Raw genomic sequence first — 25,850 nt, 5'->3', positions numbered from 1 at the left:
GAAATTTGTTGTTTTGTGGCAACAGTACAGTGCAAAGTGTAAAAAGTCACTGTAAATTCCAATGAAAAACAAATAAATAGTGCAAAAGAGGAATGGTAATGTAATCTTTTTGAACCATTCAGAAACCTGATGGCAGACAGGAAGAAGCTGTTCTTAAAACACTGAGTGAGGATCTTCAGGCTCCTGACCTTCCTTCCCAATGGTAGTAATGAGAAGGGGGCATGTCCCAGTTGGTAAGGGTCCTTAATGATGGATACTGCCTTTAGCAGATGTCCTCAATAGTAGAGAGGGTTGTGCCCATGATGGAGCTGGCTAAGTCTGTAATCCTCTGTAGGCTCTTTAAATCTGTGCATTGGCAGCTTCATACCAGGTGGTGATGCAACCAGTCAGATTGCATTCCACTTATATCTATAGAAACTTGCTAGAGATTTTGGTGACATACCAAATTTCCTCAAAGTCCTGGCGTGCCTTCTTCGTGACTGCATCAAGTTGTTGGGCCTAAGATAGATCCTCTGAAATGTTTATGCTCAGGAACTTGAAACTGCTCACCCTCTCCACTGCTGGTCCTTCAATGAGAACTGATGTGTGTTCTCCCAACTTCCCCTTCCTGAACTCAACAATCAATTCCTTGGTCTCATTGACATTGAGTGCAAGGTTGCTGTTGCAACACCAGTCAACCAGCCAATCTATGTCGCTCCTATACATCTCTTTATCGCTATCTGAGATTCTACCAACAATAGTGGTGTCATTTGTGAATTTATAGTTGTTGTTGAGCTGTACCTAATCATAAGCTCATGAGTGTAGAGAGAGTAGAGCAGTGGGCTAAGCACACATCCTTGAGGTGCGCCAGTGTTGACTGTCAGCATGATGTTTTACCAATCCACACTGACTGTGGTCTCCCAATGAGAAAGTCAAGAATCCATTGCAGAAGGAGCTACAGAGGACCAGGTTTTGAAACTTGTCGATTAGTACTAATTGCATGATGGTGCTTAACACTGAGCTATAATCAATAAACAGCAGCCTTACATATGCATTGCTGTTGTCCAGGGGCTCAAAGATGAGTTGAGAGCCAGTAAGATTGCTTCCACCGTAGACCTGTTCTGCCAATAGGCAAACTATAGCTGTTTGCTCCTTGCTCAGGCATGAGTTAAATCTAAACATGGCCAACCTCTCAAAGTACTTTATCACAGTAGATGGGAGTGCAACTGGGCAATAGTAGCACTCCAACAGTTCAATGTTCACCATACTCCATCGTTATTGGACCAAGATACTCAAACGCCTTTCAGAACTACACACTCTGAGTGTGTTTTTAAACACATGGAATGCAACAGTTCATAAGACTTCCAAGTTATAATTCACTTCAAAGGCAATACTGTTCAGTTAAAAAAAAGCTAGGTTCTTTAGCAATATCCACATTTTACTGAAGAGTAGCCAGAACTGAAACACAGCTTGTAGGAAGTCATAATACCCAGCAACCTGCCATCCAAATTATTGCAGGATAACTAAGGTGCCATACCAGGGAAAAAGCAATTGGAATGAGGATATGAAGACTACTATTCTATCACATGATGACAGCATGTTCCAACAAGACAAGTACATCAGCAAGTAGGCTGCATGACACTTGCTGACATAAATTTCTCTCCCTTCCTGGGTGAAATTCATATAATTGCAAGCAGTGAGGCTATTTGGCCCTATAGGTCAGTACTAAACATACAATTAAATATTGAAAAGGAATAGTGTGCAAAAAATTCTCATCGTCACTGATTATGAGGCTTAACATATGAATCTCAAAAAAAGGGCAAAATAGCACTTGCCATCAACTAGAGCTGCAATAAAAAGTGGATGAGTAATTTTTGCCCTCCTCCTCAAGTCTTCATTTTCTCACAAGTCAGTCTTCAGCCAACTCAACTGACTACAACTGATTAAAATGAATGGGTGAAGCACTAGATACAGCAAAGGCTGTGGAATCTGACAACATTCCAGAGGCAGCACTGATGGCCCACACTCCAAATGGCACATTTCTAACCAAGTTGGTGTAGAGTTGCAAAACTCACATTTCCCATTAACATGGGCAATAGTCCAGGTACATCCTGTTCATGTAAATCAGAAAAAATCTAATCTAGTTAATCAGTGCCCATTATGTTGCTCTTCAATGAGAAGGAAAGTGATAGAAAGTGTTGTCTATAATGCTATCAAGAGGCACAACAACAATCTCTACACCACTGTGGAACATTTCATGAGGAACATTTAGAGCCATCGTTACAGTGTTGGTCCAAGTGTAAGCTGCGAGTGAGTACCCTTTACTTCCAGCAGGGTTCAATCAGTTGTGGCATCAACTCCAGTAAAAATTAAGTCAATGGACTTAAAGGAAAATACTTCAATAGTTGGAATCCTGCCTTTCACACAAGATATTTGTATCTGTTGGATGCCAGTCATCCCAATCTTGTAACCAAGTACAGCAGGGATTCTCAACCTGGGGTCCATGGGCCCTTCAGTTAGTGATAGGAGTCCATGGCAAAAAAAAGGTTGGGAAAGCCTGAACTACAGCACCTCAGGAAGTGTCCTAGACCCAAGAGTCTTCCACTCTTCATCAACACTTCTCAACAATCATAATGTCAGAATAAAGCAGTCCTCACTGGCATGAACCAAATTAGCCAACATTCAGGCATTGAAGGATAAATCACCAGTGATACTTGCACAGCACTAGTGCTAGGAATTTCCAATAAGAGTGTGCATAAACTATCCAGTCTTAAAATTCAATGGCATTGCCATTATTGCCATATCATCAATATTTTAGGGTCACCACAGACTAGAAACCAAACTAGCCTTATAAATATTATAGTAAGAGCTGCCTTTATTTCAATGCAAGAAGTATCACAGGAACTATGATAATAGTTCTGAAGATCAGGTAGCTAGTTTACAAACAGAGGCAAAGTGTTGTAAGGAGAGGCTGTTGACAGGGCAAAATTGCAGTCCACAGGATGAGCTGCAACGTAAAAGGAGGACAACACTGAAAAGGGTAAATACAGGACTGAAGGTGTTGCATTTGAACGCACACAGTATACGGGATAAGGTAGATGAACTTGCAGCACAGTTACAGATTGGCACGTATAATATTGTAGGCATCACTGAATCATGGCTAAAAAATTATAGCTGGGAGCTAAATGTCCAAGGATACAGATTGTATCGAAAAGATAGGCTGGAAGGCTCTATTGGTAAAAAATATAATTAAATCATTAAAAAGTGGTGACATAGGGTCGGAAGGTGTTATCATTGTGGGTAGAGCTAAGGAACTGCAAGGGTAAAAAGCCCCTGATGGGAGTTGTATACAGACCCCAAACAATAGTAAGGATGTGGCCTACAAATTACAATGGGAGATAGAAAATGCATGCCAAAAGGGAAATGTTACAATAGTCATGTAGGACTGCAATATATGGGTAGATTGGGAAAATGAGGTTGGTGCTGGATTACAAGAGGGGGAATTTCTAGAGTGCCTACAAGAAGGTCTTTTAGAGCAGCTCATGGTTGAGCCAAAAGGATTAGCTATTTTGGATTGGGTGTTGTGCAATGAACCAGAATTGATTAGATAACTTAAGGTTAAAAAAACCCCTTAGGAGCAAGTGATCATAATATGATTGAATTCACCCTGAAATTTGAGAAGGAGAAGCTAAAGTCAGATCTATCAATACTTCAGTGGAGTAAAGGGTTGAGAGAGGCATGAGAGAGGAGTTGGCCAGAATTCAATGGAAAAGAACACTGGCTGACGACAGAGTTACAATGGCTGGAATTTCTGGAAGCTATTCAGAAGCACAGGATATATACATCTCTAAGAGGAAGAAGTAGTCTAAAGGAAAAAGGGCACAACCATGGCTAACAAAATAAGTCAAAGCCAATATAAAAGCTAAAGAGAGGGCATATAATACAGCAAAATTAGTGTGATGTTAGAGGGCTGGAAATGTATTAAAATCAACAGAAGGCAACTAAAAGAGTCATTAAGAGGGTAAAGATGGAATACAAAGGTAAGCTAGCTAATAATGTTAAGGAGGATTCCAAAAGTTTCTTCAGATACATAAAGTATAAGAGGGGAGAATGGATCTCAAACTGCTGGAAAATGATGCTGGAGAGGTAGTAATGGGGGGACAATGAAATGGCAGATGAACTAAGTATTTTGCATCAGTCTTCACTGTGGAAGACACTAGCAATATGGTGGAAATTCCAGGTGTCTGAGGGCATGAAGTGTGTGAAGTTACCATAACTAGGGAGAAGGTTCTTGGGAAACTGAAAGGCCTGAAGGTCAATAACTCACCTGGACCAGATGGTGGACATCCCAGGTTTCTGAAAGAGGTGAAGAGATCATGGAGGCATTAATAATGATCTTTTAAATATCACTCAATTCTGGAATGGTTCTGGCAAATAAAATAGGCCATAGTCAGCATTTGTGTTGAAAGAGCAGTGATTTTTGTCACAGATAGTTGGTGAGAAATAAGCAGTCAGACAATTCAGAACTATTTTGCTCACTGTGATTTCAGCATTCAGGCTTGGAGATCCCAGAAATGGCCTGGAGTGAAAATGAACTGATTTCACAACTTCAGCAATTTAGAAACTATGAAGAATTTGAAGATATCAACATCATCTAGAATGTCACTATGAAAATGAAGATTTGGAGGATGAAATCATCGATAGCATTATATGAAAATAGTCCACTATCTGCACTAGATTCCTGCGCTGATTTTGTTCCTTGCGTACACTAGATGACTCTATTAGGAACTGATACACAGATTTATACTACTGTAGTACAATTTGTAGTTCTAATATTTTTCTTAGATAATTAATTTGTTAATCAATTTGTCTTTTTTTAATTCTTTTTTCAACTATTTCCATTAACTTTGGCTAATTTGGGCAGTTGCTTAATTGGGCCAAAATGTGCAATTGATGATGTGTCCCAATTAACTGAAACCACTCACTGTACATGTTTATAAAGGGGGAAGAGTTGTGGGTGGGGGTGGCAGTGGCTCAAATAAACTTCAGAAACATGAAATGAATTGACTCAATGACGTAGCACTAGTGAAATGGACAAAACTTCCCATTTCTACATTATATTACACTATAGATGTTATGCTTCCCGGTTCACTTTTTAAAAATGCTATCTTAGATCCTAGGATGTATGAAAGGACTAGGTTAATGCAGTTTCCTAGTAGATTCTACAATTAGTTAACTTTTCTAAACTCACACGACAATAGCATCAGATACAGGTTCCTGTACTCATTCTGCCACATTCTCTTCAAGCCCAGTAATGACACAGACAGTGCTAATCAATGAGAAAGGTCTGCTCAGATGAACAGGTAAAACAAGGTGTCGTTCTAATGTGCACAATGGTCTCAATAACACGCAAGACTGAGATTTTACACAAGATCAAGATAATACAATTTTGCAATAGATAAATCAGGATTGTCAAATGACCAGTGATGTTTGTGATTCTTCAGGTCAGTCATGGTGTCTGTTGAATGTTGAAATAATAACTTTCCATAACTTTTACCAACAAGGTTATTCAGAGATAAGAATCTAAAAACAGATCAGTGTTTTGCTGAGCTAGAGGCTTTTTTGTCTCAATTCCACTGAATTAAAACAAGACTCTACCTTCAGGTTTCTCAGCTTCTACTGCACCCCACCCCCAAGTGCAGTTTCAACATAATATATTCTATCAACCAGTACACTGGATAAAATCACAATCTTTTTGTTCATAGTTTACTTCCATTATATCATATCTAACGTCCATTTCCTGGTAATTAGATGCAAGTTATTTCTTGATAAACTAGAGTAATCATATCACAGTCATTAATCCTTGCAGTGAACCAAGAGCTAACATATACTATATTGCCAGCTAGTGTCAGCAATGACAGCTGCAACAGGCAAAAACGAAAGCAAATGGAATTAGGTACACCCACATAAAATATTGTACTTAGTATATAAAAACCAAGGGAATTATTTCAAAGCAACGATCTAATTGAAGAGTTGAAATCACATAATAAATTTCCCAGTTTTTGCCCTGTTATAACAGAGGTGATAACAATGATGCTTTCTCACAAATACACTGTAACTTTCTATGAACTCTTACAATGTATTCTTACAAAGAAAATATCTAATGCACCGACTGGCTAGTATGAAAACTATAAGTAAGGACTTGAAAAAGATTACTTTGTGAAACATATTTAGGTTAAATTGTTAGGAAGAATTCAAAATTGTTTAATGTAATTTCCTACAAGCAGATGTAAAGATAATGAAATAATTGTTACTCTGGATCCAATGCAGTGTAAACAAAAACACAAAAGATAATAAACATATAATAAAATACAACAAATATAAATATATGAAAGATTATAGACATACTGTAGATTGATTGTATGCCCATAAAGTGACACTAGGCTGTACATAAGGTGACATGATGGGAAATAATAAAGTAATGGTGGAGTTAGTGGGTGGAAGTGTTAATCAGTCTTATTGCTTAGAGAAAGAAACTGTTTCTCAGTCTGGTGGTCCTGGCCAGGGTGCCACACAGCCTCCTCCCTGACGCTCCCAGTCCATGATGAGGGTGGGTGGGATTGTTCATGATGTTACTGGCCCTTTTCTGTATATACATTCTTGATGGCGGGTAGGCTGGTGCCAGTGATGCATTTGGCAGTTTTTAACTACCCACTATAGAACCTTCCTGTCTGCCCCAGTGCAGTCTCCGTACCGTGCAGCTTGTCAGGATGCTCTCTACTGCACATCTGCAGAATGATGCGAGTATGGATGTGCAGCTCTCTTCGGCCACCTCAGAAAGTAGAGGCATTGTTGAGCTTTCTTGACTGGGTAGGATGTGTTTTGGGGCCATGAGAGGTTGTGTGTGATGTGCACTTCCAGGAGTTTGAAACTGCTTGCAGTTTCCACTGCTGTGCCACCCATGTAAAGGGGGGAAAGTGGTACCAATTCTCCTGAAGTCGACAACCATCTCCTTTGTCTTGTTAACGTTAAGGAAAAGATTATTTGTCTAGAGCCAGGCCTCGAGCTCTTCCACCTCCTCTCTGGAGGCTGTCTCATCATTGTTGGTGATGAACCCAACCACTGTCATGTTATCAGTGAACACTGACGATGTGACTGTTTGGGTGCTTGGCCATGCAGCATGCGTGAGCAGAGTGTACAGCAATGGGCTCAGCTCACAGCCCTGGAGGGCACTCGTGTTGAGGATGATGGGGAGGGAGGAACAGTTGTGCATCCTGACTACCTGAGGTTTGTTCATTAGGAAGTCTAACATCCTGTTGCACAGTGGTGTATTTAAACTATGAGTCTGTTCACCAAGGTCTGTGGGACAATAGTATTGAATGCCAAACTGAAATCCAGAAATAGCATTCTGACATAAGTGGCATCCAGCCATTGACATAAACAACTAAAACATGTATAAATGCCAGAAGGTAATTTTCCAATGGGGATAAAGTAATACTGCAATATTTATCATAGAAATTTTTATTCTTCTATTTCCATCCAGGAATGGTCAACATTAGCAAACTAGTTTTTAACTACAGGCCAACTTATAAAAAATAAGCAGATCAGTCTAGCAATATGTATTCATATAAGAAATGTTGCTACTAAAGCTATTCTGTATTACTTTTGTAAAGTTCAGAATACTATGTGAAATACCCTTAAAATTATCAAACAACAGAATACAGCTCAGGAGGCCATAAGTACATCATGTCTGAAGCAATTCTTCCACTGGGCAATATACTTAAACACATTCCAAGGCCTAACCTTATTCCGCATTGCTCAGTATTTTTTTTTTAAATCTCCAGTTATTTATCCAACATCCTAAACATTGTTGGACCTCTTTGTATTTTCTAGAACCCCTGAATTCCATATCATTTCTAACTTTTGTCTCTCCACATCTGCTGTAAGGCTATTACCACAATATCCTGGTGCACAATCTTCCTCCTCAATGATATTATAGAACCAAATAAACCTGCTGCAAAAATATCAATCCCTATTCAGGTGCAACACATCCATCATGAACAGGTCCCTCTTGGCACAAGCCTGGTCTCAATATACCAGAAATGTAAAGTCGCTGATTCACATTTCCAGCTATACATCAACTCACCACATTGTATTTCTACTGTCAATGATGCGTGACATTGGGAGTAATCAAGGGATTGCTAACTTTGGAAGCTCTCTTTTCAACTTCCTCCCAAATCTGTCAACAGAAAGTCATTTTTTCTGCATATCAATAGCTCTGACATCTAGCTTTTCACTATTTCCATGCAGTGCATTTCGTCCCATGCCTGGGATATTCTTTCATCTGGTATCAGTGGCTCGATTTCATAGGTCTGCAAACATTGATTGGGCCAGTTTTCCAGAATTATCAACACAGTCATAACTATTTGAAGAAGATGCAGAAGACTTTATTTCCTGGCTCTGAGCATCCTCAAGTCCAATGCCAAATCCAAACAGCAATTAGGTCCTGGGCAACATAGTTCAAAAGCTTCATCCCTAAACGGGTTTTATCTCCTGTCATAGATCTAATGCCTAGCTATACTTCAAAAAAAAATAAAGTTGAAGTAAAAAAGAAATTGTCAATAAAAATTAAAAACACTTTTAAAACTAATTTCAAACATGCACTTTAACAAATAAAATGTATAAACCTTTCTTCTAACCTTTCCCTTTACCTTCTAATTCCATCCCCCACCCCACCACCATAAATCTGGCCCACCAGGCTGTACGTACAGACTATGCATCCTCATTCACAGCACTACAGAACATGAACATGAAAATTAAAACAGAATAACCACAGGTTAATTTATAAAATGTGCAACAAATATTGGAAAGGATACAATAACCTTGCTGAGGACTAATAATTATGAAATAAGTAGTACAACTTAATAATTTGCAGCTCATTCTCAGGGAACTATCAGAATTGAACAAAAAAGCAAACATGCTCCAAATATACAGGGGAAACATAAAATCTCTTGCACTATCTAAATAGAAGATTACATTAAATTATACACTATCATCATTTTTGTCAAATCTTAATTATTACATCTGGTGAATTTAAATATTTTATGAATGCTGCATAAGTGAAATGCATGAAAATTTTATATTGTGTCCATCAAAAATGTCCCATGTGTCAAATGATGGCATTAGGGAATGGGTCTTTTTAATCCAGAATATCTAACCCTCCAGTTCTCACCTCAGGCAAAATCTATCCTCTTCTCGTATTGTAGTTTGATAATACATTCTTGTCAGGTAAAACAAAAAAAATATGGATTCCTGTGTGAAACTGCAATTAAATGTAAAAGAAAATATTTTAAATGAACTATTTCCATTATCAGAATGGAGCTAAATTTAAGATTTGGGTATATGAAATCATTTTACTAGAATTCTATATTCTCATTCTACAGAGTTTATTAGAGAGAATATTGATTACTTTTCATGACCAAAGTATAAGCCTCACCACAACTCCCACAGTTCAAAGAAATACTGGTTAGTAGGTTAATTGGTTATTATAAATTGCCCTGTAAATAGGCTAGGGTTAAATCAGGGTTTGCTAGGTGGCACGGCCTGGAGGGCCAAAAGGACCTACTACTCCATGATGTATTTCAATAAGTAAAAATAAATAAATAAATACATACATACATTAGACAAAATCGTGTAATGTTTGCTAGGTGTCTCCACAGACATCACAGATGATGCCTTTATAGGAACTTCATTATCCTAAGTGGTGGAGAAATATACTTAAGATAACAATGCACAATGACACCATGTTCAATGCTAAAGAATGCTTCTCATTCTCCTGAAAACCCCTTTCTGATCTAATTTACTCATCCATGTTTTAAATGAAAATAATATTTGAGCCTTTTGGGGTGGAGAATTCCTAAGATACACCGCACTCAAAAAAATTAACTTCTGAAATGGTGCATGTTGATGTTAAACCACCACAAGGAGAAACCTCCTTCCCTGCATCAGCCTGTTAAAACCTTTTAAGAATTTTGTCCATTTCACTGAAATTGTTTCTCAATCTTCAGAACAATACAAGTCCAAGAAGAGTTGATTCGATTTTAGAATACAGTCACAGTTTACCCACTCTCTCATCATACTGCCAACCCACCATCCATGGACCAAGTCCAGAGCCTCTGTGATGGTCTAGCTAGACTACTCACATATGGTACTGGTATTCAGTCAACAGGAAGAATGCATTTCTTCTGTGAAGTAACTTTTCTATGTAAATAAATGCTCACTAGATTACAGATCATGTCTTACAAGGATAAATTGAGTGAGGTAGGGCCTTCTTTCTTTGGAACGATAGTGAATGAGAGGTGTCTTGATAGAGGTGTATAAGATCATGAGAGGCACAAAGGACAACCAGTGCCTTTTTCCTAAAGTGGTGATGTCCATTATGAGAGGACATGTATTTAAGGTGAGTGGAAGTAAGTTTAGGGGAGATGTCTGAGGAAGGTATATGCCTGGTGTTACATACCCTGTGGGTATCTTACGACCATGATGTAATTGAGTATCTGGTGAGCATGATGTAATGGTCTTGTGATGATGGGGTGATGTAATTTCCTGTCAGTGTGAGGTCACATGATGTAATTTTCCCACCAGTGGGAGATCATGTGATGGCCTGTTCCAACAGGTATAAAACGGGAAAGCCTTGTTGTGACGCAGGTCAATTCGTTATTTAATTCATCAGTTACTCCGTTATGCTGCGTATTCATCTCATGACACAGTTTTGTTTTAAAGTGGAGTTTTAATTTCTATCTTAAGTCTCAAAAGTTATCGCCGGCAGTTTCGCCACAACACTGCCAGTCTTAGTCCAGTCGGAGAGTGAAGAATTTATCGAAGTATGGAGACCCAAAGGATCGAGTAAAATTGGTGTCATCATCGGTAATACAGTATCGACCTTATTGAATCCTTGTTCAGAAGGTAGTGACCTGCATCTGAGATAACCCCGCTTTGTGAGAGCAGAAAGGGTTTGCCATGTTCATTCGCCAAGGAAAAAGTCATTTCCTTTAAGCCGTTTTTACTTCCTTTGTCATAAATCCTTCGGGCAAGCCATATTTCAGCTGGGATCAGCAATAACATCACGTCATCGAGGAATTTGTTACTTCAGGAAAGTCTCTCCTAATTGACTGTATAAAGCAATAAATGCAAAAGTCCATATGATTTAAGACTGTATTCGCATTTATCGCTTTAAGAACTGTTTGAGTTGATGTATAGCAGTTAACTTCTGGTTAACTTAGTCATTTGTTTACTTTTCATTTTTATTGAGCAGTGTTTAAAAAAATGTTTTCTTTGTTTATAAAAAATCTGTCTCAATTCTATATTCCTTGTTGCCGTATCGTAACACTGGATTGCACTGCTGGGGTGTGGTGGTAAAGGCTGATACAATAGAGACATTTAGATAGGCACAAGAATAAAAGAAAAATTAAGAGTTATGGGCTGTGTAGGATGGAAGGGCTAGATTGATTGTGGAATAGGTCCGCACAAATTTGCAGGCCAAAAGCCCCATACAGTACTGTACTGTTTTACGTTCCATTTTCTAAATAAACAGTGAATCCCACAATTAGCCTTTCTTTTAATTTGAGAAAGAATATTTTTTCCCACTTTTAGGACAAAGTAACCATATTGAGCACACAAAATCAGAGAATGCCTTCAATTGACCTATTACACTTCCTCCCACATCATCATGAATTTCCACTTTCATAGTAAAAATCTCTTCATCTTTATGATAAATTTACTAATTTCAGGTAGATTGGTCCTGAATTGTCAATTGATTTTGCTGCAGAATAATAATTCAAATTTGACGATGACATACCTTACTGTATTCAAAATTTCATAAAAAGCATGGTACTTGTGGAGCAGTATAAATTTGCCCTAGTACAAATCTCACAATACTACACTGCTAACTATGGGAAATTTGTAACTGAAACTGGTACACTGTAAATTAACTGCAGTTAGCGATCTCAGGGGCCCATTTGATCCCATCACTCAGAATCAAATCCAAAGAAATGGAAATGTATCATTATAATCATCAATTACCTCCTTCAATCCAGAACTACTAGTTTTAAACATTGCACTTAAGGGAGCACAATGTGCAAAGATCAAGAGCTTCCCATGCCAATAAGAATAGAAAAATAATGGGAAAATTGTATCTTTTGAAGACTAGTTCAGAAGGTGGCAGAGTATTAGCTTAACAGCGGGTACTTAATTTATCCGCTTCACTGACAATGCTCCATGGAGAGTTATCAAAACAAGGAAGAAGAGAATAAAGAATTAGAACAAGAGCAATGCTAAGCTTTCAGACGCCTGTCACATTTAACTCTTCATCCCACTTTCATTCTGAACTCATATCTTCGGCCTCCTATGTAGCTCTAATAATACCCAAAACAAGCTCAAGAAATAGATCTTCTCTGTGGTAACTTACAACCTTCTGAACTCCAATACTGAAATAATCAATTTCAGATAACCATCTATTTCCTCTAAACATGTGGCTATAATTTTCTGTTTCAATATATGACTTTTTTCCTTTCCATCTCTGATTGGCATTCTTCAAAGTAATTGTTACTGGACCATTTTGGTCTGCCCCGTATGACAGACATGCCTTCTGTTCTCCACATCTCTCCCTCCACCTGCAACTTGAAGCACCTTTGTTTGCTGATTTTTCCAGTTCTGATTAAGAGTCCCTGATCTGAAAATAATTATTCTGTACTGTTCTCACAGATGCAGCTTGAACTACTGAGTGCTTCCAGTATTTTCATGTTTTGGCTCAGAAAATAAAAAAGCCTACCAAAAAACTTACATATTTTTGATGAAAGTACTCTTGTTTAAACACCAAATGATGAAGAAATTGAAGATAGCGTTATGTGGTGTTGGTGAACCAGCAACTTTGAAGCAGCTGAATTTGTGCATAAATCAAGCACCCACAAACCAAAAGGTATCAACCAGCAGGACCTCAGCTGTGTTGTAACAAAAGACAGCAGCGAACAACATGAGGGCAGTCCATAATTTTGTCCTAATGATGGTACAAATTTAATTCAGCTTCACCGTACTGCTTCATGGAGTCACTGGGTTACAGAGCATGTAAACAGGCAATTTGGCCAAATAGCCTATATCAACCAAAACACCTCTCTGAGCTTGTCCCAAACTGTAACAAGGAATCAGCAGGAAAAGGCAATTTTTTTTTCATTCTCTAGCTAATTTTCCTTTAAGTTAATGGAAGTCCTACATTTTCTGTAATTGATGTGTGCCAATATCCGCAAAATCTTTGTCTACCACCCATCCCACAATCTCTTTGACCTACTACAATCAGGAAGGAGGTACAGAAGCATCAGGACTAGGACTGCCAGACTGGGTAACAACTTCTACCCTCAGGCTGAGAGACTAATGTATACCCTCCCACCATTGAGAATTTGTCTCTAAGATAGTGAACCATTTACTGTTTATTGCCTACATTTACCTGTGGTGGGCAACTCACATGGATTTTGAATTATATTTTATTAACTTATTCGGGATAATATTTTGGTTTATGTGCTAGGTGTGGATATATGTTTAGTAGTTGCACTGTGGTCCGGAGGAACATTGTTTCATTTGGTTGTAGTTATGTACAGTCAAATGACAATAAACTTGAACTTGTCAACATTTTGTCTTGACTTCCATTCTACTCTCACAAAATACTGAAGAAACTCAGCAGGCCAGGCACAATCTGTGGAAAAGAGTACAGTCAATGTTTCGGGCTGAGACCCTTCATCAGGACCCCCAAAATATTGACTGTACTCTTTTCCATAGATGCTACATTTTGTGTGTGTTATTTGGATTTCCTGCTTTTGCAGATTTTCTCGTTTCCATTCTACTGTTCTTTTTGGGATAATAGCTGTCCTTTTTGCTTGAGAATACACATTAAAGGAAATCTGAAGAGTACAAAATTTCTAAAATAGGTAACAATAACTATTTACCATAATTTAAATGCGGCATTGGATTGCACCTTAAAATTACTGTATGCAACATCTTTAACATCTTACTCAGCCTAATACTCTTCATTTGACAATAATTGAGTTCCCTCTAAGAAATGCGACTTACTTATGTTGGAGATTCTTTTTAAACATTTTTCATGTATCTTTTACAGTTTGCACAAATTATTCTGCAGTTTATTCGACACATAAATCCCAATCAATGTCAAACAAATAGTGTTAGCTACAGTTACTTCTGAATTAATTGAATATGATGGGATTTCATTCCTATCATGAAGTTTTCATAATGCAAAGTGAACCTATATGCATAGCACAGCACAGGATTACAGGGGTCTATTTGGGACTTCAAAGAACACTATAAAGATTATTCATTACACAATAACATCACTTATACAACAAGAAAACAGATATATTCAACTCTCCTTCTCAATTTATTATTTGATTCCTGCACTTACTATAATATTTTAAATTACATAAACTAGCTCATGGGCATCTATCTACAGTGCTTATGCCATGAATCTATAAAGAGGGAATAACACATGACTAGTTACAAAGCACTCACATCCCACCCAATTTCCTTTCTGTTGGCCCTTTGTAGATCTTTCTAATTTCCTTGTTTTGTGACAAAGTTACATCTTGCTGTATTTGACTCATCTAAAATAACCCTGAGCTCTTGGCAATCAACACAGTTCCTTGAAAAAGCTGCCTCACAGTTTAAATTGAATTAACAACCTTCGATTGAACATTCCCATAAATTCAAACGGTAGCTACAATGAGAGCTCAAGTAAAGAATGGCAGCCTTCCAACTTGCAACATTAAGGTGCCTGGATATTTCAAGAGTAATATACTTCACAATTCCGTATTCCTGAGCCAGTCAATTTGCAGAATAGCTTGATTTCCCCACACTCTCACCCCCAAACATATCTCATAAACTGATATTGAAAGATAGTGGTGACGATGTATAGTGGATTTCATTTGATAGATCCATAAGACCACAAACGCAACCAGCCTTGAACGGGATTATTCTTATTTTTTAAAAATATGGAATAAATGAACAAAATAAAATTGTTTTATTTTGCAACGCTCTCTTAAAAACTTCACGGCGAAATTGGTCTACACAATGCTACACCTAAACAGTATCAACATAAATGACGCCTCCATCTGATGTCAAGAGAAATTAAATGAACGTATTTCGCAATGTCCTGCCTGTCGGCACCTGGCTGTATCTTTAATTACAGCATCAGTACGATACATTGATTGCTAACTAGTACTCACATTTGGGAGGTAACTGTACTGAGTGTGGGTAGCGGTCGCTTTGTGAGTTAGAGATTGAAGTGCTGGATCTGAACACACGCGGTGTGCGAATTCCAGACGGTTACAGTCACCGGGAAACGGGCCGGGGGAGCACACCGCGGCCCCGGGCCCGCAACAGGGAGTTCATCACTGACCCATCCGCAAATCCACTGCTGCTGGCGCCTCGGATATCAGGACAGGGTGGAGGATGGAGTGGTTGGGGTGGGGTGGGATAAGGGGTTTGGGATGGAGTGGGGATGAGGGGTTCGGATGGGGTGGGGATGAGGGGTTTGGGATGGGGCGGAGAGGGGGAGGTTTGGGATAGGGTGGGAATGAGGGGATGGTGGTTGGAATGGGGTGGGGAGGGGATGGTTGGGATTGAGTGGAGATGAGGGCGTGTTTGAGTAGGTAGGGGAGGGTTGGGATGGGGTGGGGATGATTGGGGGTGGAGATGGGGAAGGGGTGGGGTCAGAAGATGTGGGGATGGGGTGGGAAGGGGAGATGGAGTGGGGAAGGTAGGGTGGGGAAATGGGAGTGGGGTGAGAGGGAAGGTTGAGTGGGTGAGTGCTTGGGGTGGGGATGAGTGAGATTCACAACATCTCTCCATTTGCTCTCATTGAACAACCAATGGGGTGAAGTCGAGATGGAGTCGGTGGGTGGGGGTGAGGTGGATGAGAGAGGGGTGTTGGGGTGAGAGGGGGTCTCGGCTGAGGGGATAGTGGGGTAGTCGGGTGGGGGTGACGCCGGGGTGGGTAGAATGAGAGGGAGAGTGTGAGGTAGGTGAAGATGAGGGAGAGAGTGAGGGAGGTGTGGGTGAGGGAGAAGATGAGGTGAGCGTGGGAGAGGGTGAAGTTGAGGTCAGTGAGAGTGGGTGAGGTTAGTGTAGGTGAGGGAGAGGAGGGTGATGGTGGGTGAGGGAAAGGAGGAGAATGGTAGGGAGAGGAGGAGGAGGTGGGTGAGGGAAAGGAGGAGAATGGTAGGGAGAGGAGGAGGAGGAGGGTGATGGTGGGTGAGGGAAAGGAGGAGGGTGATGGTGAGGATGGAGGTTCACATCCTCCCCCCCGTTCGCTCTCACCCAATGGCAGCAGCGCGAGAGCCCCGATACCTCGTGACCTCGCGAGTTCCCCCCGCCCATCACCCGTGCGCATGCGCCGGCCGCCGCCCTTCAGCCCAGCGCTGGGCAAGTTTCCGCAGAGTGGGGCTTCGTTCCGCTGGGATACTTCGCGTAACCGCGTCTTCAGCGGCCGAAAGTCATGCCAAACTCTTTCACAATCATTCACTTTTGGAAAACTTGTAGGAAGGATAGTAGTAACTATCAATATATTTCAGCTCCTCTATTCTCCCAGACGGAGAAGATCTGCCTTTCGCTGCAATTGTAGTGACCGATAACTGCAATCCCATCCACAGGAGGTGCCCGTCCGGACGAGCCAGTGAACAATGGGCATCTGCTCCCGACTCCTTAAGACCATAGGAGTAGAATTAGGCCTTTTGGCCCATCGTGGCTGATTGTTCTTTTTCCCCTCCTCAGCCCCACTCCCCGCCCTTCTCCCCGTAACCTTTGATGCCGTGTCCAATCAAGAACCTATCAAGCTCTGTCTTAAACGCCCCCAACGATCTGGCCTCCACAGCTGCCTGCGGTAATAAATTCCACAAGTTCGCCACCCTCTCGCTACAGACTTCAGGTTCTCAGAGAATCTCGAATTTTCCTCCCCGTTGGATGGCCACTATGCAACAATATCCAAAGACAAAGAGCGCGTACTTTTAAGTAAACTCTTTCCCTCTAAAATCATTCCCTCTCCTCAATTGGCTATCACTTCCAGTGACAGGGCTCGGACAGGAGTGTCTGATGTCGAGTATGCGAATCAAGTTGGCTGCCACGCCGAGCCAACTGACGGTAACTGAGTCAACATTGCTGAAGTCGTTGGCCTAATAAGAGACATTGATGTTGGTTCTCTTTTCGGATGGTTTGAGAGATTTAGTTAAAATAAAATGTTCAGCGCTAGGACCCATCACAAACAAGAGAAAATCTGCAGCTGCAGGAAATCCAAGCAACACACACAAAAGTGCTGGAGGAACTCAGCAGGCCAGGCAGCATCTCTGGAAAAGAGTACAGTCGACGTTTCAGGAGTGAGGATCTCGGCCCGAAACGTCGACTATGCTCATTTCCATAGATACCGTCTGACCTGCTGTATTCCTCCCGCATGTTGTGTGTTCCGCTAGGACCGTTCGACTCTCGTTTTGTGCATCTACAACATTCCGTCGTTCTTTCATTGTCAGGTTTTACTTGCAAAAACGCAGAAACGGAGATAGTGGAGTCAGTATTTAACACAAACGATAGTTGATAATGTTGATATTATCAGCATGTTGATAATTTCATTATTATCTCAATTTGCATGTAATTGTACTTTTGGAGTTTTAATCATTCCGCATCTTTAAATTGGAATTTCGACAAGGAAATGTATTGAAATCTAGAGCAACGCACTCAAAGTGCCGGAGGAACTCATCAGATCGGGCAGCATCTGTGGAGGGGAACAAAGAGCGGACGTTTCGGGTCGAGGTCCAAAGGAGGGGGGAAGAACAGAATCCAGTGTTTTTTGCGTTGTATCAATGCGCCGCACATCAAAGTCTAAAATGTTCAGATTTGTCACACTTACCCCCTTATTGCTAAGACACTTTTACACAAACACTCAAGACTGCTTACTAATTACTACAAGTTCGCCTTTCACTTTATCGAGGAGTAGTGGTGCCGTTTGACCGGGATCTGGGTCTTTCTCCGGCTGCTGTCGACCACCGGACCACGAGAGGCCGCAATACCGGCTTCGTCCCATCGTCAGGCCTGGCCCGTTTACATTGAAGAAGGTGAGGGATGGAGAGTATAGTGAACGGAACACGCTTCTTCTCGGTGACAATTTACTTAAATATCCAATGGAGTGTTCTTTGGGTGAGAATGTAAACTGGTAACTCCGCGAAAGAGGGTTCGCGCTGAGACCAACAGGGCTCGCTGGGAAAGAGCGGTCCGTCTGTTAGAGCGAGTTTCCGTCAATACTTCCGAACGGCCCCTTCGCTTCCTCAGCACCTATTCGTCACCTTTATAGAACTAATAATTATAACTGTTGTTTAGTGTTGGGCCCACTTACAGCTGCATTTTATGTTAAATATTGAACGTTATAATATTCACAATCTGTCAATATTCGTGCCACTGAAAATTGTCCCAAAGCCTATACCATTTTTGAGCTCCGTTACATGAACAATTCTTTTTTCAAGTTCATTCTTAACACCATCTACTTCAATTTCCATCTTCCAGGATTTACGCTTTTTCCTGTGCTTGTTTTAGTTTGAACCAGGAGTTGGTCTCACGCCTTGCAACCCATCCCAATTCGCTCTGAGTCTACATATAAACCACCATGCCTCTGATCGGCCACACACCCCTCCCCGCCTCTAACTTCTCCCGTTAACTCGCCACTAGCATTCGTTGTTAACTTCATATAAACCTCCAAAGAGCTCTCTGATCGGCCACACAACCCTCCCCTCCTCTAACATCTCCCGTTAACTTCATTTAAACCTCTATATCTCTAATCGGCCACACACCCCTCTCCGCCACTAGCATCCCGCTAGGTTGAACATTCGTGTGACTGGTGGGAAAGAATGAATTACTGCTCCGTCAGGAAAGCTGACGAGGTGCGTAAGTAGCGCAACGCTGTACAATGAACAGTCAGAGGCCTGACAGAGCGGTAAAGAGCAGTGATCGTCCGCACCTTTCGCTGGCGCCGTATGCGCAACCTTTACACGGTCTGTTTGTGGAGCAGTTGTGAAGAATCTGTAAGATACTGTGAACCATCTCGATGCGCTATTATAATAAGTGAGTGACGGAGCAGGCGGGATGGCGAGACAAGTTTTTCACAGTGCATGTGGCAACAGTAATCCAATATACCAGTTTAAAACACCCCGCCAAATGCACCATGTTGAACGCTGCAGCTGAAAATTTCGGATTATATTTTCAATATTTGATCACAACCCTTTGATGGATTTAGATATTACTAAATAAAAACATCCTTTTATTTTATATACCAACGACCACAACACGCTGCCAGGGAAAAATGCGAACGTATTTGTATTTCACTCGTGCCTTTCGCTATTCGGGATGTCCCAATGTATGCAGCAACGCAGGTTAGTAAAATAATTAGTAAGTCTGTACCTTGTGTTGGAAATTAACAGTAAAACGAACCAGAAAAAGTCACTTCTTCGAGGGATTTTCACCGACAATTATCACTTCACCTCATACTCTAAGGTAGAGTTAGGTAGTTCAGCCCCGCTGTACCTGGTCACTTATTCCAGAAATAACTAGCATAATTCGATGGTTCCCGGGTCAAAAATTGTAAACGTAGTAAGTTTAATTGTTGTAATCACTTCGAGATCATTATTGCGTCTTCATATAGGATAATATAGAATTAATTATAGGAATCTTCAGCGGCGAACACGAGATAAACCCGGAGGTGTTCAATAGTGCACTAAGAACATCTGAACTTTAAAAAAAGACACATCGATCTTTTACCTTTACTTTAAAGTTATCTTATTTGAAATGACGTATATGATTTAAAGTTCCCAGGCGGAGCAGAAGGAACGAGAGGTGCGCGCACACACAAACACAGTATGTTAAGAGTATCGTACTCACGTTCCACTTCACGTCTTCATAGCTTTTCTAAACTGGATGGAATCAGAAGAGGATCCTGATATTACCACTGTAAGCTTGTCCGGGATATATGTCAGTCCCTGGACGCTATGCCGCGGCCATTGCATTGATGCATTTATACATTCTGCATGTAATTCCTTACACTGCAAACGCCTCGGGGAATTATTTTCCATTGAACTGGTCGCAGTGAGTTCCTATTGGTGCTTGGCACTTGCCCATCTAGTCAGCTTCTGGTTGGATGAGGAGAAAATCATATGTACTTTTTTGAAGATTTTCAAAAAGTGCACTGCGTTCTGAAGCTTCGGACAAGAATAGAAGGACCACAACACGGATACAGCGTGGTTTCAATGTATCATCCGACAAGCATAAACTCTACCACCGCGGAACACGAAGAACTTACTTTCCCAAGTTCTCGTTTAGTCTCCTGCAATTCTGATTTTGTTAAGGTTGCTGAGTAACAAATACTTTCCCGAAAAAAAAATAGAAGTTAGATTTAACGGATTTACTTTAGTATGAGACAGAGCTGCGCGATTCTGGGCACTCAGCGCCCCCACGCGGCTAAACATCAGATTACACCAAGCTTTCTTTCGGAAAGAAAGGTTAAAATTGGACCCACGATCCATCTTCGCGGCTGGTCAAAAAAAAGAACCTTTCTTCTCTTACCGCGCGGGAATGATCAATGCATCGATATTTAAATGTAAACCCAAATATCTGCCAAACAACATTGATGCGAATTGCTTTAAAGTACTTTTTTAACATGCAGTGGTAGCAATCCCGCAGCCCGTATATTTTGTAATAATTCAATAAAACCACAAGACATAGGAGCAGAGTAGGCACTGAGGATTTACTGACTGTACGAGGAAAGATTAAGTCAATTAGACCTGCGACCTCTCATGGTGAGAGTGAAAGAGGATCTCATAAAAATCCTATGGAATTCTACCAGGATTAGATTCGGCGGGGGTTGGGGCGGGGGCGTGAGGGTCCCAATACCTACTGAGCCTAGAACCAGGGGACATTCTAAAAATCTGAACTGGATTCACTTAGAACCAATTTGAGGAGCAATTTCTTCAGCCATTAGACATAGGAGCAGCATTAGGTCTTGCGGCCTATGGAGTCAGTTCCGCCATTCCACCATTGCTGATTTATTATCCTTCTAAGCCCCATTTCCCTGCCTTCCCGCCATAACCTTTGACGTCCTGCAACCTCTGCTTCGTTCACCCAATGACTCATTCTCCACAGCCGGCTCTGGCAAAGAATTCCACCGATTCACCACTCTCTGCCTAAAGAAATTCCTCCTCATCTCTGCTCTAAAGGAAAATTCTGAGGCTGTGCCCTCTGGACCTAGACCATTGGACATCCTCTTCACATCCACTCTGTCTAGGCCTTTCAATATTCGATAGATTTCAGTGACACCACCCCGCCCCCATTCCTCTAAACCCCAGCAAAGACCATCACACTCCTCAGATGTTAACAATTGCATTCCCAGAATCATTCCTGAAAAGCTCCCAGCACCCTCTGCAATTTCGCAGCCAGCGCCACTTAAATAATGTAATTCAGTGTAATGGACGAAAGGAGTGAAGTTCCCACCTCGTGATATAAAACAGTTCACGAGCACACACAGACAATGCAGCCAGATGATGCCGAAGGATTGTTTCCCGGCTCCGATTTCTCCTCAATCCCAAATTCCAAGTTCAAATATTATGCATATATGTCACCACATACAACCAGAGATTCGTTTTCTTGCGGGCATACGCGGTAAATCCAATAACCGTAATCGAATCAAAGAAAGACCACACTAACGGGACGGACAACCTGTGTGCAAAAGTCACAAACCGTGAAAATACAAAAAGAAAGACAAAAAGGAAATAACAAACAAACAAGCAACCGGTATCGAGGTGAAGATTCCTTGAAAGTGAGACCATAGGTTGTGGAAACAGTTCAGTGTAGAGGTGAGTGAGGTTATCCCTTCTGGTTCAGTGGCCTGGTGGTTGAGGGTTAATAACTGTTCCTGACCCTGGCGGTGTGAGTCCTGAGGCTCCTGTACCTTCTTTCTGGTGGCAGCAGCGAGATGAGAGCGTGACCTGGGTGGTGGGGATCCCTGACCCGAGAAGAGAGAATGACGTGCGTAGTGGGGGTCCCTGATGTTGGACGCCGCTTGCCCGCGCATCTGGAACACAGTGGACGGGAATAGGCCTTTAGCCCACTCATGTCTCAGGGGAAAAAGCACGACTGACTGGGAAATTTATTTAAGGAAGCAAGGTTTTTATTGCTCCTTTGATGGAATAACTCAGACAATTTCAATTTGTGCATTTGTAGATTGATTACGTTTGGTGTATTCAGAACGCGGCTGCCAGCTATTGGACTTTGACGTCAATATTTACGCCAAGCTCCGAAGACTTGCCCTAGAAATTCCACCTAGTGTCCAAATAAACTAAGAAGGGTCTAGGCCCGAAACGTTGACTGTTTATTCCTTCCCCATAGATGCTGCCTGACCCGCTGAGTTCCTACAGCATTTTGTGTGTGTTGCTCTGGATTTCCAGCATCTGCAGAATCTTTTGTGCTTGTAAGACGTATATGCCTCAATGTTTAATATTCCGCCGTTTCGGTTTTTGCCGTGTTTTATTCTATCGCTTTGTAAAGTAGTATCTAACTGAGTCCCTTGAGCCTAAAGGTGTACAGTATTGTGTTTGTAATGAGACGTTGGTGTTAACACGAAGGCATTTTAAATGCGCAGCCCTTGTTTCAAGTTGCGCTTTGTTCCGGGCTGTCCAACAACGGTCGAATATCCGGACGCGTTTGGTGCAATAAAACTGAACTGATTTGTCAAGGGGAAGGAAAAGGGGAGTAAACTGACATAAGGAGAATATGAGGAGAAGACCGGCCGATAAATAAATCTTCTATCGGCAAAAAGGGAAACAGAAACATAAAAGGTGAAGTCGATTATGGACTAAAAAAAGTAATCACTGCAAAAGGAAAGCGATCGTGGCCAGATTATTTATTGAACAATGCCTACCAGGGGCATCGGCAGGGTGAATGTGCAGTCTTTTTCCAGGGTTGGGTAATCTTGAGGGCTTGGGTTTAATAGGGTGGTGGGGTGGAGATATGTCTCTCCCAAAGGAGGTGTAAGGTGCTCCTTCCCGCCGCTACTCTGCAGGTCACCCTTGGGCAAGGTGTAGCACCTGTTTAGCCCCTGAGCAGGGTCACATGAAGCCATGGGAGCAGGTGGTGGATGGTAGTACGAGCAGCTGGTGCAGATCACGTCCTGGTTATGCGACTGCTGACGCCAGACAGACAATCTCTGAAGAGTATTGATAATGGCTGGGGTCACCCGTCTTGTAAAGACACTGCCCAGAAGAAGGCAATGGCCAACCACTTCTGAGAAAAATTTGCCAAGAAGAACCAGCGTCAAAAGACCATGATTACCAGTGTCATGGAGATAATGATGATGTGTTTAAAATGTGTGGGGAGATATTTACTAGAAACCTGACAGGCAAACTTTTTCAGCCAGAGGATAGTCTGTATATGCCTGAGGAAGTAAGTGGCTGAGGCAGGTACATTAATACATTTTAAAGACATTTGGACAGGTACCTGAATAGGAAAGATTCAGAATGATGTCTCAGGAAAACAGCATCCATCAATAAGGACCCCATCACCCAGGGCACAACCTCTTCTCATTGCTACCATCAGGGTGGAGGTACAGGAGCCTGAAGACACACACTCAATGATTCAGGAACAGCTTCCTCCCACCCCACCCCCCAGCCATCAGATTTCTGAATGGACAATGAACCCAGGAATTCCATCTCACTACTTCTTTCACTTTTATTTTTGCACTATTTCATTAATTTAACTATTATATATATATGTATACATACACACACATATATACGTACTGTAAGGCACAGTTTTTTCTCTATTATTAGGTATTGCAATATACTGCTGCCACAAAGGCAACAAATTTCACGACATATGCCAATGATATTAAACCTGATTCCTACATGGGTGAAATGCTGACAAATTAGATGAGCTCAGATCAGAATTGTGGTTAGTATGGACCATTTGGGCAGAAGGGCCTGTGTCCATGCTGCATGACTGTGTGAATAAATAATTTTTGATAGGCACATGAATATTCAGGGAATGGAACAATATTGATCATGTGCTGGCAGAAACAACTGGTTTAATTCGGGATTAAACTTCGTCAAACAGAAGGGCTTGTTCCTGGGCTCTACTCTCCATGTTCCATATTCTATGAGCAGTATTGCAAATTCAGAAGGAAATGATAAATTAAACAAAGGTGCTGGAAAGAGAAACAAGGACATTGTTCTTTCTTGTAAAATGTTGTATAATGTACGATTATGTTTCCGTGTGAATGCTGGTTATCTGATGCTCTGACCTGTGATGTTGTTGCTAGTTGGCTTCTCAGTTTACCTGTGCCTGAGGCGGTAAACCCAATTTTGATGTTGACTTTGCTCAGCAGGACCACTAAAGTGGGGAAAAGTTGTCACAATGAGAATTTCTGTGAGTGAAAAGAATGAACCAGCACTAACTTTTATCTCAAATGCCCATTTTCATTGATTTTGAAGTATATGAGGGGCACTGTTGGAGTGGGTAGTGTTAGAGGGGGTTTTGAAGTATATGAGTGGCACTGTTGGAGTGGGTAGTGTTAGAGTGGGGGTTTTGAAGTATATGAGTGGCACTGTTGGAGTGGGTAGTGTTAGAGTGGGGGTTTTGAAGTATATGAGTGGCACTGTTGGAGTGGGTAGTGTTAGAGTGGGGGTTTTGAAGTATATGAGTGGCACTGTTGGAGTGGGTAGTGTTAGAGTGGGGGTTTTGAAGTATATGAGGGGCACTGTTGGAGTGGGTAGTGTTAGAGTGGGGGTTTTGAAGTATATGAGGGGCACTGTTGGAGTGGGTAGTGTTAGAGTGGGGGTTTTGAAGTATATGAGGGGCACTGTTGGAGTGGGTAGTGTTAGAGGGGGTTTTGTAGTATATGAGGGGCACTGTTGGAGTGGGTAGTGTTAGAGTGGGGGTTTTTGAAGTATATGAGGGGCACTGTTGGAGAGGACTGTGTTAGAGTGGGGGTTTTGAAGTATATGAGGGGCACTGTTGGAGTGGGTAGTGTTAGAGTGGGGGTTTTGAAGTATATGAGGGGCACTGTTGAAGTGGGTAGTGTTAGAGGGGGTTTTGAAGTATATGAGGGGCACTGTTGGAGTGGGTAGTGTTAGAGTGGGGGTTTTGAAGTATATGAGGGGCACTGTTGGAGTGGGTAGTGTTAGAGGGGGTTTTGAAGTATATGAGGGGCACTGTTGGAGTGGGTAGTGTTAGAGGGGGTTTTGAAGTATATGAGGGGCACTGTTGGAGTGGGTAGTGTTAGAGTGGGGGTTTTGAAGTATATGAGGGGCACTGTTGGAGTGGGTAGTGTTAGAGTGGGGGTTTTTGAAGTATATGAGGGGCACTGTTGGAGATGACTGTGTTAGAGTGGGGGTTTTGAAGTATATGAGGGGCACTGTTGGAGAGGACTGTGTTAGAGTGGGGGTTTTGAAGTATATGAGGGGCACTGTTGGAGAGGACTGTGTTAGAGTGGGGGTTTTGAAGTATATGAGGGGCACTGTTGGAGAGGACTGTGTTAGAGTGGGGGTTTTGAAGTATATGAGGGGCACTGTTGGAGAGGACTGTGTTAGAGTGGGGGTTTTGAAGTATATGAGGGGCACTGTTGGAGAGGACTGTGTTAGAGTGGGGGTTTTGAAGTATATGAGGGGCACTGTTGGAGAGGACTGTGTTAGAGTGGGGGTTTTGAAGTATATGAGGGGCACTGTTGGAGAGGACTGTGTTAGAGTGGGGGTTTTGAAGTATATGAGGGGCACTGTTGGAGAGGGTAGTGT

At 41.6% G+C, this 25,850-nt stretch overlaps 1 protein-coding gene across 2 annotated transcripts in view; it reads right to left on the bottom strand.

The window, feature by feature from the left end:
• The window catches only part of megf11 (multiple EGF-like-domains 11), a 411,744-nt gene extending 391,403 nt beyond the window's left edge, over window positions 1-20,341 (bottom strand). For both annotated transcript variants that reach the window (XM_073032726.1, XM_073032727.1), the window contains exon 1: window positions 19,954-20,341. The gene's annotated coding sequence lies outside the window, so the exon portion shown is untranslated. The remainder of the gene's footprint in view (window positions 1-19,953) is intronic.
• Between the last annotated feature and the right edge of the window lie 5,509 nt (window positions 20,342-25,850).

The sequence above is a fragment of the Hemitrygon akajei genome, chromosome 30, assembly GCF_048418815.1.
Source record: "Hemitrygon akajei chromosome 30, sHemAka1.3, whole genome shotgun sequence".
Classification (NCBI taxonomy): domain Eukaryota; kingdom Metazoa; phylum Chordata; class Chondrichthyes; order Myliobatiformes; family Dasyatidae; genus Hemitrygon; species Hemitrygon akajei.
The sequence above is the reverse complement of the archived record's forward strand: the minus strand, read 5'-3'. Positions and strand labels throughout refer to the sequence as shown.